General features: G+C 45.6%; 1 pseudogene; it reads left to right on the top strand.

The window, feature by feature from the left end:
* Positions 1-443: 443 nt before the first annotated feature.
* Positions 444-537, top strand: LOC132251024 (U6 spliceosomal RNA; annotated as a pseudogene).
* The last annotated feature ends 7023 nt before the right edge of the window (positions 538-7560 follow it).

Here is a 7560-nt window from a genome sequence, read left to right on the forward strand (position 1 = left end):
ACACTGTCCCATCTGCCTTACACAGCATTAGCTAGCATACCACATGCTGGCTACAGTCTGTGCTGTGGGAGAGAGGAGGAAGGGATCTCTGCTTAAGCAGCGAGTGGGGGGGAGGGGGACACAGGGAAGCCAGCAGACCCTGCTGTACCTGCAAGTCTCTGCCAGAGCTCCAGCCAAGGAGCAGAGGGGAGGGGCCAGCTTTGCTGTAGAACAGAGAGCCCCACCCAGCCCAGAGAGCATGCTGGGATGCTGGGGGAGTCTGTTTTAGCTTAAACCAGCAAAGGGTCTGGGACATAAACTGCATAAACTGGTTTGACCCAAATCAGTTAAGTCTGATACTACATTCAACCAGGTTTATCTCAAACCGGTTTCAGCCATTTTCAAACTGGTTTATGTGCACTGAACATCTGCTGTTACAAGATTAAACTAGTTTCTGATCACTTAAACCGGTTTATGTGTAGTGGAACGATACAGAGAAGATTAGCATGGCCCCTGGGCAAGGATGACACGCAAATTCGTGAAGCGTTCCATATTTTTCCCTCGGGCTTAGTTGGCTAACATTGTATCTCCTGTAACCTAGTTGCGCCCCCCTCCTCACCCCCATCCTTCTATTGTTAGTCCCTCGCTCGGGCGCTATGTATTTCCCTACCGGCTTTGTCAGCTTTTCTGGATTCACAATCCTAAACATTTACTAATAAAAGTCAATCTGTCCCTAGCCAAAGAGAGCACAATGGCAATATAGAAAGAAGAGTTAGAGGACCAAAGAGAACTTTGCAGTCATGCTCTTCGGAGATTAATCTTGAGACTTGTGGTGATTAATATTTTTGTTAGCAACCTAGGTGTACAAAGTAGATGTATGCTTATGAAATTTACAGAGGATACAGAGCTAGAAGTAATTGCCAACATAATGGAGGAGGAGGATTGGATTACCCTGCAGAAAGAATTAGATAAATTTGAAGCAAAAGAAATAGTATCAAAGTTAATATTACTAAACAGAAAGTCATTCATTTAGGAACTAATACAAATAACCCTATCTGGGATCTCAAACTTTGGAGGTAACAGGGGAAGAGAAGAAACTGGATGCACTGGCCCATCATAAAATGATGTATTGCCAGTGTGGCAGGATCATAAGGAAAAAGGCTGATACAGTTCTAGGATAGGACATGTGGTGTTAAGACAGAGAAGGATTAGTACCATTGCACAAAACTTTGGTAAGACTTCAACTAGAATATTGTGTACAGTTCTGGGCACTTAGGTTCATAAATGATTAATTTAACTGGAACAGGCACAGAGAAAGGCTACTAGGCTGATTAAGGAGATGCTGAACTCTTTAGAAGCTATTTAAAAAGCTTGGTTTGTTTAGTTTAGAAAAGCCAAGGTTGCCAGTGGATATGGTAGCTCACTATAAATACATGCAGAGGGGGTGAGTATCAGGAAAAAGGAAGAATTAATTAAGTTTGAGAAAAATATTGCTGTGAGGCTTGTATAAGATGGTCCTTAGTTAATCCAAACTGGAAATCAAAATAAGGTTTTGAACTGTTTGAGAAGTGAAGTTGATGGGTAGTCTGCTTACCAAGGCAGGATGGGGAAAAACTCCTGAATTGCTTCAAGAGCTTGAAAATGACTGTGGCATGGTCAACTGCGTAGGAGAGGAGTGCTCTTGGAGTGGCAATCAGAGCATGTGATATGAGGCTCTGAATGTTTGACATCCCCCTAAGGGGGTTAAAGGGAAATGTGATCAACATGCAGGTTGTTTGCATGCTTGGGAAGTGTCTTCTGCTGCAGACTGTTGACAGTCATGGCAGGATTTGAAGGCTGAAGCTATAGCAACTGGTCTTGGGTTGAGACATGGCTACCTGGGTCTAGAAGGAGGTCAAGCATTGGAATGGCTATTTCACTGCAATACGACCTTGCAATATCCTGGGGGGGTTTGAGGTGACAAGATGCTTTTGTTTATATTATAGGGAATTCTCCAGTGTTGTGTGAAGGCTTGAGCTGAATAGTTGTGGCCACTCTTTCTGGGTTAGGTTTCCTTTCTCTACTCATTCCTCTGTGTCTCAATTTTTAGTATGGTTTCAGTACTTGCTGTACTTTATTGTACAGGACTGTATTAATCCCGTGCCTTGGGGATTCTCCTGGCCAGGAAGAATCTGTTTTCTCTCTTGAATGCATGACTTGACTTCTGGATATTTCTCACTTCCTTCTCAAACATGGACACTGGTGCTTCTAATGGTACCAGCAACCTCTTAGGTGTCTGATGGATCTTCCTCAAGCACTCAGAATTAAATTGATAGCCAGGTTTGGGGTCAGAAAGAAATTTTGCCCCAAGGTGCTAGTATACAAGGGAGCTATCTGTGGATGCAGATTTTTCTAACAGGAAAGGCAGGATTTGTTTGCTGAAGGCAGAGAAAGTAGTCTCAGAGACATGGCTCCCCACTGCTAGGGGGAGGCCAAGCAAGGATCTTTGAGAGTTTTTTTTTACCTTGTAACATGGATCGTAGTCTGCTTCCTTGGGTCATCTGGAGATATTTTACCTAATTCCCTCTCCTTGTAGGAGCCCAGGTATTGGCAGTGCCTGTGTCTTTTCCTCCGGCGCACTGTAGGTAGTGGACTTATTTTTTCTTTTTAATACTAAAGATCCAAAGATTGTTATGGGTATCTTGTGTCTGTGGGAGTTGTTGGAATAGATGTTCTTGTGAACCTTTTTGGGCAAATATGTGTTACATGATTGGTTGCTTACAGGATCAATGGGTCATTTTCGGTGAAGCCACAGAGCACTTCTTTTGACAAGGTTGAAGAGCATACGCCCTGTGTTAAAATGGTCAACATGGTAATCCAATATCCCTACTTGGCTTAAAACTCTGTTAGAGACTAGTTGAATAATGTAGCAATTATTAAGAGGTCAAAAATATTTGATAGTTAGAAAGGATTGTACTAAGGTTAAGAACGTGTGTTCCTCATGTAGTTTGAGAACAAATGGAGCCTTTGGGTGCAAACAGATATCACCCTTGTTGTGCTAGAAAAATGTTTATGGCAGCACAAAACATGAGTGAACAGATGTCCTTGCCTCTTGTTGTGCCCCAAGTGTCCAAAATGTGAGTGTAATGATTCCTATTAATAGTTTGTGCCACTTTATTGTGGCAGACTTCTATTTGGTTATGGCATGATCTGCACAGGCCGGGGCTGCCCACACTTTCTTGCTACCTAGGGTAGGCTATTCCAGGGTGCATGTTTCATACTGCAGAACAAGAAGACCCCCATGGGAATCACCACATTTGCAGATGCACACCCTAGGTTGGGGCCTCATCCTGTGGGACAACAGCTCCAGGCAATGTCTGTACCTGCCAGTCAATCAGATCATTTGTGCTGGGACATATCTGCACATAGCTTATCCTGCAACAATAAAACAACACGTGTTTGTAGTCTTTGTGCTCTGTTTAGCCAGTAGAGTTTTATGATATTGTGTAGATGTAGTCTGATCTCAGTTGTACCATACTTCAGTGGCATCACTTTGGCACTGCACCAGTACACCAGAGATCTGAATAGGTTCCCTATTGCATAGATCATTCAATTTTCAAATTGCTCTAACAAAAGTATTGTAGTTAAAAGACAGTATATTGCTGCTTGACAACATAATCTTTGTAGGTGAAGGGGATAAGAGTGAAAGTGAAACGTACGTGTCTGATCCTGGCAGTCCCTAATGTCCAAAACCCAAAGGTTAGCAACCAAGATAGGGCTGACTTTAATAAAATTAAATTCAAAGGGCAAGGGAGGTCTTAAGGTGCAAACATGTCAGATTCACAAGGTCTTTTTTTAGCCATGTGTGCAAATCCTCCTAATAGAATCAGCAGATGTATCAAAGCATTTGGGCTGTAAAGGCTTCACTGCACTTATTTTATCCTTTATTGTACTATTCTGTACTGTATCATTTTTGTTCATCTTTCCCATGACCTTAGGCTAAAAAAATCTATGGAGCAGCAACTTTTATTTACCAAGTTTTGCCTATTTTAGGAGACTGAATTCTGTGATGAACTAAAAAGACAAAGGTATTTTACATACAAAGTATTACCGACAAGAGTGGTGGGAAATAATAGTTTTAAAGGAGAAGGAATTATTTCTTATGTTTAGATTGTTAAACAGAGACATTGAACCTTTCAGAAAGTGACTGTTTGTTTAAAAAGAAGCCTCAAGTTCATGTCCCAAGTTCAGAAGGCTATGTTCTGGGTCATGTGTGCTATAGATTCTTATTCCTGAATAGGTGACGAATAACAGGTGAAACATAAAGGAGAAGGGAAGTTCACAGAAAATGAACTTCTTGGCCAGGATAAAGCAAACAACCTCATTCACTCTGCAGAAAACATTAGACCTCTACAGGCTGCCCTCTACTGTCCCTACTGAACACTCTCATCCTATTTTCAGTATAACTGCACAGAAGCAGAAAGTTCTTCCCCCTCCTCTCATTGTGTATAAAACATGGCAAAGAATGTAAACATCTCACACAGAATTTTACTACATCTTCAGAATTGTAAAGATTTTCTCTGAGTCACAAAGACCTGATTTGGTACTGCCTAAAGCTAACTTTTTGGACAACTTAACCTTTTTGCCATTACCAGTTTCAAATATACATCAATTCATAAGTCAACTAATTTAATAGATTTCATAGACATTAGGGCTGGAATGGACCTCAGAAGATCATCGAGTCCAGCACCCTGCCCTAGGGGCAGAAAGTCAGCTGGGGTCATAGGATCCCAGCAAGATAAACATCCAAATTTGTCTTGAAGGCGTTCAGTTTTGCCAAGAGGTGATCATGGGATACCAGACCAAAGGCTTTTTTAAAGTCAAGATATATGACATCAATCTCCTCTCCCTTTTCCAGGTGATAAGTCACCTGGTCATAAAAGGAAATAAGATTGGTCAAGCAAGACCTACCCACAACAAACCCGTGCTGGCTATCCCTCAGGATGTTGCCATCGGCCAGTCCGTTAAGAATGGCCTCTTTGATAATCTTTTCTAAGACCTTCCCCAGGGTAGAGGTCAGGCTGATGGGTCTGTAGTTTGCCAGATCCACTTTCCACTCTTTCCTGAAGATAGGTACCACATTGGCCTTCTTCCAATCTTCGGGCACTTCACCAAAGCACCAGGAGTTCTCAGAGATCCGTGCCAGGGGCTGAGTTATGATGCTAGCCAGTTCCTTGAGTACCCTGGGGTATAGACTGTCAGAGCCAGCTGACTTGAAGGTATCCAGCCTCTCAAGGTGTTCCTTCACGAGGTCAGCATTGATGGAGGGCAAGGAATCTCCCTCACCCAGGCCTCCCTGTCCCATGATGGGCAGGGGCATCCCATGGGACTGATGAAAGACCGATGCAAAGTACCCATTTAGTAAGTTGGCTTTTTCCTGGGCATTGGTTGTCAGTTGTCCCATCTGGTTTAGCAGGGGTCCAATGTTGCCCTTGCTTTTCCTCCGGCTCCCCACATATCTAAAAAAGGACTTTTTATTATCCTTGATACATTTAGCTAGTTGGAGTTCAGTCGCAGCCTTGGCTTTCCTGGTTCTCTCCCTGCAGGTCCAGACCAGTGCAGAATATTCCTCCTTGGAGGTGGATCCCATCCTCCATCCTTTGTAGGTCTTTCTTTTTAGATGCAGGAGGTCCGCTAGTTCCTTGCTGAGCCAAGGGGGCTGCTGTGCACTTTTGCTGCCTTTCCTCTGAGACGGAATAGACTTAGCTTATGCATCTAGGATCGCTCCCTTGAGGAGCAACCACTCTTCCTGAACTCCCCTCCCCTTGGGGTCGTGGTCCCTTAGGGCCTCACCAACAAGCCTCCTGAGTTTGTCAAAGTCAGCTTTCCTGAAGTCAAGGACTTCTGTATTGCTGACTGACGTGCTAGATTTATGGTGGATGGTGAAGGTGATCAGCTTGTGGTCGCTGTCACCCAGCTTCCCTTTGATCGTTAAGTCGCTGATTAGGTCGTCTCCAGTTGCCAGTACCAAGTCAAGCAGAACAAGTCAACCTCTCATTGGCCCATACACTTTTGTGTCAGATAGAGCTCATCTACGCACGTGAGGAAGCTTTGCGACCGCTCGGATTTGGCTAAGCACTCTTCCCATGAGATGTCTGGGTAGTTGAAGTCTCCCATGACAACCATGAACTGGGAGTGTGAGGCCTCAGCCAATTACCTGGTGGACTCCTGGTCAAGCTCTTGATTCTGGGTGGGAGGTTTGTAGTAGACTCCCACCATTGTGTCCCCTGTGCCGTGTTCCCCATGGATTTTAACCCAGAGGGTCTCCAGTCATCCACTCTGGGTGCCAATGTTGGTTTGCAGGGACACGTAGCTCTCTTTGATATAGAGAGCTACACCCCCGCTCCTTTTGTCCACTTGATCTCTCCTGTACATGGTATAGCCGTCTATACCCATGGTCCAGTCATGGGTGGAGTCCCACCAGGCCTCCATTATCCCTATGACATAATATTTATTTGTTTTAAGCTGGAAGACAAGTTCATCCTGTTTATTCCCCAAGCTCCTGGCATTCGTGTACAGGCATGCAAGAGTCCTCTCGAGGGCCCTTGCCTTGCCTACACGTTGTTCCAGAGCTGGGGCAGGGCTGGGCTCCCTTAAATGCCTTGGCCTGCTGACTTTGCAAGGGTTGCTCAGTGGGTCAGCAGTGGCAGTAGTCCCCCCCGTCCGGCTTAGTTTAAAGCCCAGCTAGTCTGGCTGAGAAGAGCCTCCTCCACAGTGAAGAGAGGTGGAGGCCATCCCTTCCCAGCAGCTCACTGCCTCTGTCTCCAAAGAGCGGACTGTGGTAATGGAAGCTGAAGCCTTTCTGATGACACCAGCGCCACAGTCTTTGGTTCACTACCTCAATCCTTTTCTCCCTCCTCAGCCCGTAGCCCGAAACCGGGAGGATTGATGAAAACACCACCTGCACCCCCAAACCCTTAAGCCCTGCTCCCAAATCCCTGTAGTGCTTCATGAGCCGGCTGGGAGCGTTCCAATCCATGTCATTTGTGCCCACATGGGTAAGGAGCATAGGGTAGTGGTCAGTGGGCCGGAGGAGCTCATGGATCCTTTCTGCGATGTCTCAGATATGGGCTCCTGGGAAGCAGCAGACTTCCTGGGCTAAGGGGTCGGGGTGGCAGATTGCCCCCTCAGTCCCCCTCAGGATGGAGTCACCCACAACAAACACTGCGTTTTGTCTTGGGGGCGGTAGCTACAGTTGAGCCTGTGTTGCCTGCAGGAGCTGGCAACTTAGCAGGCTCTGCTGGGGCTGCAAGAGGTTCGTACCTGCTGCAATGCTCCAGCGGTGGGGGGACCTTGGCTTTGGGGCCCTTGACCACTTTGGTCCATCCCCGTGGCTGGACAGGATGGGAGGTCCCGGTGTCCTCCTTTGTCCTGGACCATGGTCTACCCTCCACCTCCTGGGGAGAAAGGGCCTGGAAGTAGGAGTCTATCTCCCACTCACCATCCCTGATGGCACGCAGTCTTTTCCTTTCTTCCTTTCTAAAAAAAAAAGGCAGAGCAATTAATTTCTGGAAGAGCAGTAACATCTTAACACAAGTAACA

Source organism: Alligator mississippiensis, chromosome 5 (genome assembly GCF_030867095.1).
Source record: "Alligator mississippiensis isolate rAllMis1 chromosome 5, rAllMis1, whole genome shotgun sequence".
NCBI lineage: Eukaryota > Metazoa > Chordata > Crocodylia > Alligatoridae > Alligator > Alligator mississippiensis.